This window comes from Castor canadensis, chromosome 6, assembly GCF_047511655.1.
Source record: "Castor canadensis chromosome 6, mCasCan1.hap1v2, whole genome shotgun sequence".
NCBI lineage: Eukaryota > Metazoa > Chordata > Mammalia > Rodentia > Castoridae > Castor > Castor canadensis.
Genome location: NC_133391.1, coordinates 25,949,264 through 25,962,855, shown reverse-complemented (window position 1 = coordinate 25,962,855; position 13,592 = coordinate 25,949,264). Strand labels below are relative to the sequence as shown.

The 13,592-nt window shown below is 35.2% G+C and overlaps 1 long non-coding RNA gene across 1 annotated transcript in view; it reads left to right on the top strand.

Annotated features, from left to right (window-relative positions):
• Positions 1–13,298, top strand: part of LOC141423857 (uncharacterized) — a 28,334-nt gene extending 15,036 nt beyond the window's left edge. The window contains exons 2-4 of the long non-coding RNA XR_012448627.1: positions 6,037–6,124; positions 12,540–12,629; positions 13,056–13,298. This is a non-coding gene — a long non-coding RNA (uncharacterized lncRNA). The remainder of the gene's footprint in view (positions 1–6,036; positions 6,125–12,539; positions 12,630–13,055) is intronic.
• The last annotated feature ends 294 nt before the right edge of the window (positions 13,299–13,592 follow it).

Sequence of the window (13,592 nt, the reverse complement as noted above, 5' to 3'; positions counted from 1 at the left end):
TTGTATTGTCATGTCTCATGTAGACACCTAAATTTTCTCCCAGTATCCATTTTGCCCTCCTGGTTTCACAGGTAATTGGTCAACTCTCTTGGAGGGTCATGAGACTTCAGTTGGCCATGAAACCAAGATCAAGTCAATAGCCTGTGAGCAAGAGATGATGTGTATAAATTCCTAGTCATCTCTTAAGGGAGAAATCTATTTTTTAAAGGCTGATTTGTTTCCCCCTACTTCTCAGAAATAGTAAAAAAAAAGGACCCTTATGGGTTTTTGGATGCCTTTGTGGAACATGGCTTCCTCATGCTTTAGATAACCGCCTTGCTTTTAGCTTGTCAGCTAAAAGAGAAATACTCTTCTAACTCACTTAGAACATAGCAATTTAATGTCTTTTATGATAACTTATTGTATACCCTAAAAACTTCATAAAATTAATTTTTCTAACTCTAGTCTCACTCAAATCCATCTTTCATGCTTTTAAATTAGTATATGTTTTCTGAAATGCAAATGTGGTCAGGCCAATTCCCTGTTTAAAATTTAGAAGTGGGATTGCTTTGCTTGATTTCCAAATTTTTCATATAAGCATAAATTGATTTTGTAATCATGAGGAAATACATTAAATACATTCGTGATTGACTCTCTTAGGCTTCCAGAGTAAAGATCAAGTGCTTAACAGAAGATAAAATTACCATTATTTTCTCCCATTTCTAGAGTCTTAACTTTTGCCACACTATCACAGGCCTCCATATCTGTGAATTTTTTCAATCCTTGGGTAGTGGCAGATGCTTGGGTGTACATCTGTGCCCTTACACATTCTTGCTCTTTGTCTGGATGCATTCATTTCCCATGTTGTCTGCCAGGTCATGGCTATTCATCCTTCAAGACATAGAGCCGGACACAGTTCAAGTATTGAATCCTCTTGTTTCAATATCAGTTAAATGCTGTCATCTGTGTCTCCACAGAATCCTCTTTATCTGAGCAGTTTTCACTACACTCAATCTGTATCTCCAATAGAGTTTATATGTTTTCCACAAAAGTGCTCTTGTTTTATGCTATTTATTTTCAGATCCATGTAGAGCTAGAGTTCAAAAGTAAATTTTTGTAAACAAAAAGGACACACACTTTCTCTTCTATCCGCATAGTCAAAATGACTTCATCACCCATCTATTATAATTTCCAAATTTATTCACATCTCCTTATAAAGATGGAAAATGGTAAAAATAAACTGAAGTGGAGTTTATAATTAAGGTAGTTAGAAAAAGACTAGGAATGAATATTTTCTCTCAATGTCAGCTTTCTCTAGTGACCTTTAAAACTTCAATATTTTGTGAGAATTAAAAATTTTTTCTAGGAATATTATTTTTGCTATTGATGTGATAACATGTTGAAAAGAAATGGAGATTACAAAAACTTGCAGTGTTTCACATAACATGATGAATATTGAATGAGTTAATAGTGACTCAACTATTATAAATATGCAATTTATCAAACATTGAAAAACTGGAAATGGTTTATAAATATGCTCAAAAATCAATGTTTAGGTTTTTGGACATAAACAAAATCTATTTTTTGGTTTTCTGTTGTTTTGAGACAGGATTTCACTATGTAGCCCAGGCTGGCCTCAAATTGAAAACTGTCCTGCAGACACATTTTCTCTCATATGTGGAAGCTAAAATAAAATTTAAAAATAAGATAGCCTAAAAAATAGAGGGACTTAAGGAGGGAGGAGAAAGAGAGGGGAGGGCAAGAGATGGTAGTTGGGAGGGTGAATTCAACCAGAGCACAATATGTGCATGTGTGAAAATGTTACAGGGAAATCAACTGACGTGTACAATCAACATGCATTGATAATTATACTAATAAATAAGTTGTTTTCAAAAAAAAAAAAGAAAACTGTCCTGTCTTAGCCTCTGAGTGCTGGGATTATAGTATGTACCACCATACCTAGCAGTACTATAGCCTTAAAAATTCGCTCAGCTTTTAGTTTTCTTCAATGGGGACAAATTTGACTAACCATCTCTATTATGGGCTGGCATTTTAAAATTTTTAAAAAGTTCTTTATAATCTAGGTCCTTTATATTTGTCGTAGGCCTGGTTTGAACAAAAGGAAAAGTTCATCAAAAGTAAGTTCATTCTGTGTACTTCACACATATTCATCTGTTAAGCTATTAGCACAATCTGATTGATATGCTTTCTGCTGCAAATATATTAGCGTATATCGATCAAAGAGCAATTGTATAATCAAAGCTAATTACAAAGATCCAGGTGTTTAGAAGGTCCTTAACTTGGTTAATGTTCTGCTAATACTGCTTTGAAATTCTTAAGTTTTGAAGCAAGGACCATAGACTTTCATTTTATACCAGGCTCTGCAAATTATATATTGGTCCTACCAACAATTTAAAAAAATTCCCCTGATTTTACACAAATTGTCAGGGAATGCATGACTAACATGCAAATTACTAAACAGCAACCTACGAACAAGAAACCAAGGGTCCTAGCTGTCTGCCAGGTGCTATTCGCCCAGCTTAGCTGTCAGGAGCAGCATGCAGGTTAAAAGAGAAAGATTCTCCTAAGTGTCAATCCCTCCTGCTGGCTGGAGAGAACAAAGCTGGCAGGCAAAGTGAATCAGATATCGTATTGTGCACGCCCAAGCTTCAAAATAAAGCCCATAGGTCTAATTTCAGCTTTACCAGCCTTGCCAATGTTCCTTTAAGTTTACTAAGTCGGATATACCTGTAAGCAAGCAGCCTAATGTTTTTGTGATCTTGCTGCTGTGAAAGTATTTAATAATAAGCCTCAGAAGTTAGTAGGTAAGAAGGAAATCTATGATGTTTAATGCCAAGGTGGTGTTCAATGTGTTGAAAGTTGATTAAATTTCCTTTTAACACACCTTGAAACTGACATTTTGTTACCGTTTAAATTTTTTTCCCTCCAAACTATTTTTTATACCCATGATGTAGGGTGATATACAGCAAAGCAGTGGCTATGAATTGGCTCAAAATGATTCCAGAGGTAATGAGCAGGGATTGAAAAAACTCTGCTTCTGTTCATTTAAGGAAAGTAAAGCTAAGTTTATCCTGCATCTGTATGCCAAGGCAGGTCAAAGATTTGAGATTACTCAAATAGTACCATCGAAATTTTATCAGTTCAGAGTGATAAGCAGGTTCCAGAGTCCCATAGATTGATAAAAGGAAAATATATTTAAATAGATGAGTGCATCCTTAGCTATCAGCTGCAAGATTGCTTGCTATTTTCACATGCTTCCAATTTTAAACTTACATCTGTTTTAATAAAGCTAGTCATTCTGAAAATTAAGAACTGCAGCATACTTCTATATTTGATATTGTAAGTATCAGAGTTTTAAAAGATGATGATCATTTCTGTACGTATATATCATAGGAAAAATGCAGAAGCCAAACTTGAAACCCAATAAAACACTACTGGTGATATGGTTTGGATATGAAATGTCTTGCCCAAAGACTCATGAGCTAAAGACTTGCTCCCAATTCAAGGTTCAGAGTTGGGGCTTCAGGGAAATGATTGGATCGTGAGAGTTCTGACTTAATCAGTGGATTAGTGCATTCACGGATTCATAATTTAGTGGCATGATTGGCCAGGGGTGAAAAATAGAAGGTGGGGACTAGTTGAAGGAAGTAGATCACTGAGAGCATGTCTGAAGGGTATGTCTTTTCCCTTGCCCAGGACCCTTCCTCTGTCTGTCTGTGTGTCTATGGGTCCATCTGTCTGTCTGTCTCTCTCTCTGCTTCCTGGCTAGCATGAGAGGAGCATCTTTGCTCTCTTATGCCTTTCCACCATGATGTTTTGCTTCCCTACACCCAGAAATAGTGGAGCAGCCTGACCACAGCTTGAAACCTCTGAAACTGTGAAGCAAAAGAAATCTTCCCCTTAAGTTGTTTTCTCAGGTTTTTTTTTTTGTCACAGTGACATGAAAACTAAAATACTAGAATACTTGTTAATGTGTAATGTAAAGTCTTGCAATTAGTACTTAAATGCTCAACTAATGCAAAACATAATAGCTTATAAATGGAGTAATGTAGTATCTTCTATATAATTGACTACCAACTGTGACCAATACATGGGCATTTTTTTAGTACAAACTGCCTATTTTTTTCTATATCATTCTAATTTTCTCTATATTAATGGTTAAAAAGAAGAAATCCACAAGATTGTGTTTAATAAGAGTCTCTAATATTAATTATCTATTTTCTTTTCTTTTTGAATATAACTTCATGGTTTAGCCTCATTCAACCCAATATGTTTTTTATTTTGTAATAGATATTTTCAAAAAGCACTCTATGCAAAATTTAAAAATAAACATAACATTATGTAGGCACTAGAAGTTTTATAAAACTTAGGATCAACACTAATAAGCAAGAAGTACTTATATGTGGTAAGAGAAAATGGGAAACTACCTTACCTTATGGAAGTATGATATTCTTGCAAAATAATTCACCATATTAAAATACAGGATGGAGTCATGTTATAGAATCAGAGGAAACATACCACCCACCTTGACTTCTCACTATATATCAAGATAGATAGTCAGACTCTACTTGTACAAGCCATGAGAAACCTGGTCTTTGACAAGTGATAGTCGATGCTTAGAATAAGACAGAGTGATACAAAAGGATGTATCTGTGCCATAGACCTCTATGGACAGACAGTACCAGAATAAGAGTGGAAGACCTCTTGCAACACAAGAATAAGCAAGTAAGCCCAACACATAAGATTCACAACATTTATCATTGCATATAAATGGATTTAAGTATAAATATGTATTATAGCTATTCTTGCACTTCATGTATCTTAGCCATTTAGTAATAGTTTCTTATGATATATCTTAGAGGAGCCTCAAAAAAATCGTTTTTTTTAAGACAGCTAAAAATGTGATACAAATGAGGACTGGTAATTTAAACATATGGCAAGCAGTGAAATAGGTGAAATAATTTTCAAAAATGCTGAACAGTGCTTGACAAAATTCCAAATTAAATAAAGTAAAAAAGTATACATTTTCACCATATTACATACCTAGAGAATTGGGTATATGTAAAAATTTGTGTGTGTCAAATAGTGGTAAGTTCTAGGCTCAGCTAATTATTCATAATTATTTTCTTATGAGAATTTCTCATAGTACATTCAAAACTTGTGACATGTAAGACAGTCTATGCGACTGTGTGGAACTATCCTGCTCATCCAGATGTGTAACAACCTGGTCTTCTTTCCTTTAAAGTCAGTACTGTCCCTCAGTCACTATGGCAAAACCACCCGTGCAAATTTCTAAAATGACCTCTAGGGGCGGCACCATTTCCATCAGGAAAACTATGCTTTCATCTATGTTTTTAAGCAGACTTGTGATAAGTAATATATATAGGCTTTCTAGTTAAGGAATTATTTTTCAGACATGTTACTTTTTTCTATAAATCAATAGGATATTTACTCACTTATGAAAATCCAACTTTACTGCTAATAACTAAAAGTAACTTTAAATTGGAGATGTTAACCCTGACTTACTCTTTTATGTGATCTGAGTTAGTACATTAATTAGTTAAATTGTACAATTTCAACTCAGAGAGAGCTGGCTCATGTCTCACTCGTGTTTTTCTTTCTTTCTTTTTTTTTTTTTAACAAGTTGTGAAACCTAGTGCAAAGCATTTAAACTTCCTAATCTTTCATTACTTCATCTGTCAGGAGAAGATACTGTACCTCACATTATTGTTTTATAGAGGCAACATAGATTTCAAAAAGCCAACATAACAATATGTTAGTTTTTTGCTCCTATAAAAGCAGTTTTGAATTTGGGCTAAGTATTTCTTGACTTTTGGCTAATTTATGAAAAATAGATATAAGGGGATATTAAAGTAGATAAAAAGCTATGGGCTTTATTAAAGTAGGTAATTCAAAAACAGATAAAATGTGCATTAGAACAAAATGTGATTGAAAAATGTGTGACCAATAAATAAGCAAATTTCTATTGCAGAAATAAATTTTTCTAGTTGTTAAAGTCTTTTCTCTTCCTTTTAGTGTCATGAAAGAGTTGAATTTCATGATTCCCAACAGAGGCTGAGAGGTGCCACAGCTGCTCAGTCTTCTTTCCTCTCATCACTACCAGGTAACCATTGGACTCAGTCATTGGTCACATGATTTTCAAGAGTAAGCAAGTTGTTTTAGCTTCTTCAGAGCCCAGATGGTGTTTTAAAAACATTTTTGAGCTAGATTAAACACCTTTTTTCTCTCCTGTAAATATCTCAAAACCCAAACCAATGCTAATCTACTTTATAATAATGTTTCTAGTGTAAAGAACCACACACATATAACATGTGAATCTTTGCTTCCTTTTTCTTTATCCCACAGCATCTGAAACTTGTTTCACAACACAGAGTCATTTGGATAGTGGAAGTAAAAAAACAAAGTAAATTTTCCAAATCATAGATGTGATGTAAACACAGGTCATCTTTGTCCTGGACCCCTTGTCTGCCCTTAATGGACTGCAAAGCAGCTGGCCCTCAGGATGCTTGATGTTTAAATTTTAGAGAGTGGTAATAGCAATGTATTCTTTTTAACAAAATCTATTTCAATAATATTGGAGGGTCCTTTACCTATAACCTAAAGCTAAAATAAGTATTTTAAAACCTCGTTTTTTTGATGGACCAGTATACCTCCTGATCTTACCATTTTACATGATTAATGACTACATGGGGAAAAGTATAACCCAAGTAAACTGGTTTGGTCCAAATGTTTCCTTTAAATAATGCTGATTTCACATAGGCAGTTCTCTTGATAGGTTTGGGATTTTACTAAAAATGGGATTACTGAAAGGATCCTGCAGATGAGATGAATTTTTTCATCTCTCTCTCTTTTCTCTCTCTCTCTCTCTCTCTCTCTCTCTCTCTCTCTCTCTCTCTCAGTAAATAACGTAACTCTTGGATTTTTGTTTTGTACCCCACACAACCTGACCCTGCTCTCTGTATCCTGCTTTATTTGCTCATTTATTCTTCATAGCTTATTTTACCACCTGGAAATGTGCATTAACTTATTTATCTGGATTACTGTGAGTCTTCAGTAGAACAAGAACAAATATATAGTTCCTTTGGGGCAAGCTTTGTTTTAGTCAGTCTTCTAACCCATTCCTGGGAAACAAAATAATACATATTTGTTGAGTGAATAAAAAAGCAAAATTTTTCTTGGTTTCTATTCATGCAATCAATTATGAGAATTTTTCATGGTTGTTGCTTCAACTGGGCCAGTCTAAAATTATACTTAAATATACTATAATTATAATATAAAGATAAATATACTTAAATGTAAGTATACATTGAGACTTAAATATAATAGAGTTGATCAAATTAGAGATTAACTATAGAGCTGAGTTACTATGTTACTTAACCCTACATGGATGTCTGGGGCGAACTCTTAGGAGACTGGTTAAGGACAGTCCTTAGGAGCGTCCAGTGCACTTTTCCTTCATGCCAAAGAACAAAGACTTAGAGTCCTAGAAAAACAATATTCATGTTTGTATTTACGTCAAATAACTTCCTTCCTCCCTTCCTTCCTTTTGGCAGTACTAGGGTTTGAACTCAGGGCTTTGCATCTGCTAGGCAAGTGCTCTAACACTTGAGCCACACGCCTAACCTCTTTTGCTTTAGTTATTTTTCAGATAGGATGTCATGCTTTATGCCCAGTTGGCTTTGGACTATGATTCTCCAACCTATACCTCCCTTGTAGCTGGGAATACAGATGTGGAACACCACACCTGCTTGTTTATTGGGATGGAGTTTCTCTAACTTTTTGCCTCTGCTGTCCTTGAATTGTGATCCAACTCCTGAGTAGTTGGGATTACAGGCATGCATCACCATGCCTGCTAATAACTTTCTTCAATAGTAATGTCAATCCTATTCATGATCAAAGATATCTCTTTTTTATGCTACCTACATCACTTTCCAGTGAGTTTGCATAATTAAGAAGAATCAGTCTATTTGATGTTGCCTAGAGTAGCTAAGGAATAGATTTTTCTTCTCACAAATTTATCACTTAATTTTATTCCCAAGTCATTAAAACCTGCCTGAGAAGAACAAATCATGAATATTAGCTCCCACTTGGTACATTTTGGTGGTGAATAAGTGACCAGTGAACAGAAATCACATATTTCAGGACTTGGTACCTTGCCCAGTGCAACATATCTTGTCAAAATCTACTGATGCATATTTCCAAGGAGTCTGAGAATTCACAATTGCATAATCATCTATATGGTGGACATATATTTGCATACCATACTCAAAACTCTTCCAACAGTTATGTTTGTGAGAATTAAGTATCTAATGCAAATCTTACAGTACTTGCAGTCAGGCCAAATCTTCGGAAATTCTGGAAGATATTAAGGGCAGGATGGTCAGTGGAGCAATGGACCAAATTTTCTGATTTTGTCCCTCACATTAGGGACAGTACCAGAGTGAGACCAAGAACATAACTAGAAAGAAAGAGGATCAAAATGAAGATTGTTCTTGAAAACAGTTATGTCAGCTAATGCTAATATATTGAACACTTAATTGGTTTACAGTACCATGCTGGCTCCAACAGGAATTGCTATTGAGATCGTAGATGGGGTTGAAGTAGATTTCTGTCTCCACATGGCATGTTGGTGCCAGAATCTTTAGACAAATGAACTGATTTTTTATTTTTTCCATTGCCTTCTTTCTCTTCCAAATAGCACTCACATATATACTTAATTAAGGAATGCATGCTTCAGTTCAAGTTCCCATTTTATTAACGCTTAGAAAAATTTACTAGTATATGATTCGTGAGGTTCATAATTTCCCTTTATATAAGTTATAGGTTAATGTGTAAAAGCCTGTGGATTTTCCTCTTTGTTTAAATAATATCATGTAATTCAAGCCGATATACTTTACAATGGAATGTTAAAAGCAAATAGGGAAGCAGTTTAGCTCTAAATTAAGGTTTCTCCATCAGCATTTCTACTCACTCTGGATATTTTCTGATACAAAGCTTTGGTCTCTCCTTTCATGATGCTGTTCTGCAGTAGTAAAGTAAGTAACTACAGCTACATAATGCTAAGCACTCCAGTGGGAAACACAAACAGAGTGCATAAGCCAAAGTATTCATTTCATGAGGTTTTATTAAAAGGCTTCACCTCTAAATTGAGCTGTCATAACTGTTGGGAAACTTTTTACCACAGTTTATTTTAGCTATGTAAAACGTTCCAGGAATGGAATTTCTTCAGCTTTTCATATAATGGGCATGACCTCTCTTATACACCACAAACAATCTATACCACATTTAATCAAATTGGCTGGAGAGTAAAATCTGGCCAATGTGTTTTCCCACTTCCCCCAATTTTCAGAAGTGACCCCAACCTCGTTAACATGCTGTAGTTTTCATGTACACCCAGCAAGTTCTTAGGCATACTCACTGAGAAATTATGCTGTATGATTAAAAGACATCTTTCAGATGAGAAGGACATTGGGTAATTTATAAATCATTCATTTGTGACACAGCTTTATACTGTATTTCAAGGAATCGCATTAACTGCCTCTGCATTTTCCTCAAATGTTGCTTTCAGTTGACAGTGCCATAGGTCATCACTGATTTTTTTCCTTACGTAAGCAATACCAACTTGCTGTTAAAAATACTAATTTCCACCCTATTTCAGTGTCTTCTGAAGTAGCATGTATATTTAAAAAATCAAGTTGCTTTGAAATATTAAAGGAATATATTTAACTGAAGGGTTTTCAGACAGGTTGTTTTTCTGTATTCCTGATGACAGAAAGATTTTAGCCTACAAAGTCAATAGTAAATTTTATTAAAGTCATTATTTTCCTGTTACAGGCCTTGTGCTTTAAATAAACTACAGCTGACAACGCTGTCTTACATACTGTCATACTGTAAAATGTCCCCTCTTTATTACCGCAGGGACGACTCATTTAGAACTTTGGAAGTGTTTTTACATTGGAGTTGCTCATTTGCAGAGCTGGCCTATGGCTGTGTTTAAAGAATGTGGTTGATACTTCTCTTTTCCCTCTAAATATTCTAGGGAAAAATATAAACTTGCCAACACAACATTTTTAGATAAAGATTAATGTCCCTTCTCCATAGATAAAATACATCTTAATCTTTACATATTAGTGTCCTCTGACTACTTATGACATTATTTTCCCTCCTACTCCACTGAATATTATTAAGCACTTGATGTGTGTATGACATGCTTTGTTTCAGGAACTTTTATTTTCTCCCAAATTGTGTTCAATAATGAATAACCTACTTCCTCTTTATCATCTGCTTGGTCAACACAATTTTGGTTGTAGGAAAACATGATACTAGGAAATTGAATGATTACCCAGAAAACATTTGTATTAAGACCAACAGGAATACATCTCTTATTTTGAAGTCACAGGGTGTCCTCCCAAGTTGTGCCCAAGTAACACTTTGTATAATGTTTATCTTGTCACATGTTGCCTAATTCTAAATACAGGTTTTTCCCTCCACAGGCACCCAAACCCCTACTCATAGAAAGTGTTATAAAGAGAACAGAAATAGAGGGAAAAATTAAATAATGCCTTACATTTGGAGCAGGATTTAACTAATGCCACAAATCTAGATGTATGACCCAATATTACATACTCCCCACACACATTTTAAGGTACTTCTTAGTAGTATATCTATACTGCTCAGGATTATGAAAACTAGATGAAAGTCTACACGGTCTTCAAACTCACATGGTCAGAATTGCTGGACTCATCTTTCTTCCCTTTGCAAAGAAGAGCAGGAAAGGAGAAACAGGTGCATAGTAAATTCTAGGAAAAGATTCAGCTGGTCCTTTCCTCCACCCTTCTAATGTAGCATTTTATTTCAGCTTAGACTACACTGAGATCCACAGGAAAAATGAGAAGATGTTTATAAAAACCCTTATCCTAAACCAACAGAGACTTGATCAATGGCGAGTCTTTGATTTCAAACCCAGTTCCCCCCGTTCGATCTTGAGACAGTGATCTTTGCTGCCTGGTTTCAGATCTTGTTCGTATCTATTCCTGTGGCTTTTATGCTAAGCAAAGTAGATTGGAGATCACAAAAATGCTCTCCCTTGGAAACAAAATGATTTATTTCACTAATATGCTATATATGAATAGGTAGTCATCCCTGTGAAAGGAGAAATATATTTAACATACACTTATAATTCTGGCTTATTTCTTCAGCATAATACTACAATTAAGATACATTTGACTATTTGGTATTTAAATCTCTCATGCACCATACACCACACACACGCACACACAACAGATTAACACTTCACAAACAACACAACCCTTGACCTATTCAGTAACTACAACAATCTTAAATTTTCCTGACATTTCTTCCATACTGCTTAGAATCCCAGCTATATCACCATCACTGGAGTTCCTGATACCACCTGGTGTGAACCTAGATGGTATCAAAATGCCCGATTTGTGATGTGTGTGTGTGTTGCTGTTCACTTAAAAGTGCTTTTACTACCTTTTCTTATCAATGGAAAACTTTCAAGATATTTAAAAGCAATGCCTTTCAACCTTCTAGCTGCAATAAAGAAAAAATGGCAGGTGGCCATATGAAAGCAGTAAAATACATTTAAAGAAATCACTCAGGGAAAAGTATAACATTGCTTAGAGCCCATTTATCTACTTTCTATTGGGAAGAATGTGTTTTGGGGTGATGTGGGATTCTTTCCATTTGCTCAGTGAGAACATTAGCCATTTTGTAAAGCAATGTTGGTATTTTTAAGAAAGATGGAGAAATAAAACTTAGAAAAATTTTCCTAGCAAACAGAAGAGCTGAGTTCAGCAATGATAAATAAAGAGGCCAGCAGGCTAAATTTAAAACCACAAATTCTTTAAAAAGAAAAGATTAAAATTCTTCACTGCTAGCCAACTTTTTGGGGGAGCAGAGGGGAAGCAACCTAATGTTTATGAGGCTAGACTCCTGAACAATTAAGGAAAGTGAAAGAGGCAGATTGCATTCCCTATTCTGAACAGGTTATCTGTCATAACTAATGAATACTGTTAGAAGATGTGGGGCAGAGGTGATGTTTTGGTATTATTGGAAAGAAAAGATGAATATTCTTCATATAGGTCATCAAGGCAAGTCTAACACCAATTTCACTGAGAAGTTAAGCTCAGAACAGAACTAAGCAAATAGTTTTTTTAGTCTCTGGAGGTTCCATTTTGTTTCCTTCATGGTAAGTGACTGAAATGCCCCCTTTTTACTTTCACTCTTGCATTCACAGCCTTCACTGGCAGCTGGGGTGCTTTTGAAGTTCACATGTCATCAATGGATAGGTTTTACAACTCCACTCATAAAGATAAAACTTCTTAAAATGTATCACTGTCTAATACAGAAATTACTTATTTTTAACACTAGTCATAATTGTTGTGATAGGTAGAATAGTGAAACTTAAATGATTGACTTTTTCAACTTGTGTCTGTTAGAGAACACTAAAAACTTGGACTGAAAAATGTTGATCCATTGTCACTGTGTCACAGATACTGAGAACCACAGAGCTGGAGGGGAAGTCCCAGAATTTCATTCATGAAGAATCAAAATCCTGGCTGAAAGAGGGACTTATCTCAGAGGTTGGTGCCCATACACAGGGAACTAGATGGGGAAAGTACTGGACAGATTTGAATCTCACTTCAGGCTCCAAGTTGTAGGAATTAATATGGACTTCTAAAAAGGTCTGTTGTTTCAACCTAAGCACATTCTGAAGGTGGGAAGTACACTTGGTCCAGGGGAAGAAGGAGAAGAATGAATGCTTTCAGGTGTCTTTAACATAATGAATATTGAATGCTGGTATCCAGGAATGAAGACTAGCTCCTCCTTGAATTTTTTTTTTAAATTATGAAATGACACACAGAATCAGGAGAAGCTCTCCCATACCTGTGCTTGCTAATACTGTATTTAGTTATCATCTGTTACCATTGACAGCTGCCTTTGGTCCTGGGAAACAATTGATCTGTATTAATTTCTAACTGTGAACACCTCTTTCACTTACTCTTCAGGGTATCTTTGGGAGTAAAGAAAAGAAGATTGAATTGGATTGACTATACAGTGGACCCTTGGTATCCATAGGCATCTGGTTCCAAGAAGATCATCAAGAGAAAACTCACAAAGGGTCAGGATGCCTAGAGTTCAGTGCTGTACTGCAGATGCTTGATTCATTTTTTCCCATAACGTCACCCAAGTTCTGCTAAAGATAGATTGTCTTCTAACAAATCTCAAATTTTCATTTTATCATTTCAAGTAAGCACATTTACTTTTACCTTGCTTTTTTGGGCACCATTTGCTTTTAGGGAGTCAGATTTTCACAAAATGAGGCCAGGGAGGCACCAGATCACACAGAAATTTAAACATAACTGATGATAATGCAAGACTGCCTGGGAGCACCCCCATTAGGTGAGCTGTGGAATATACCCTTGGAAACTTAATACTTTTGTTTTAAAATTTTCTTCTTATTTATTTATTTTTTAACCACTTAGTTAAAACTATATATAAAAATCCATGAATAAGGTGGTCTTGCTGTAGAACAGATTTGATTA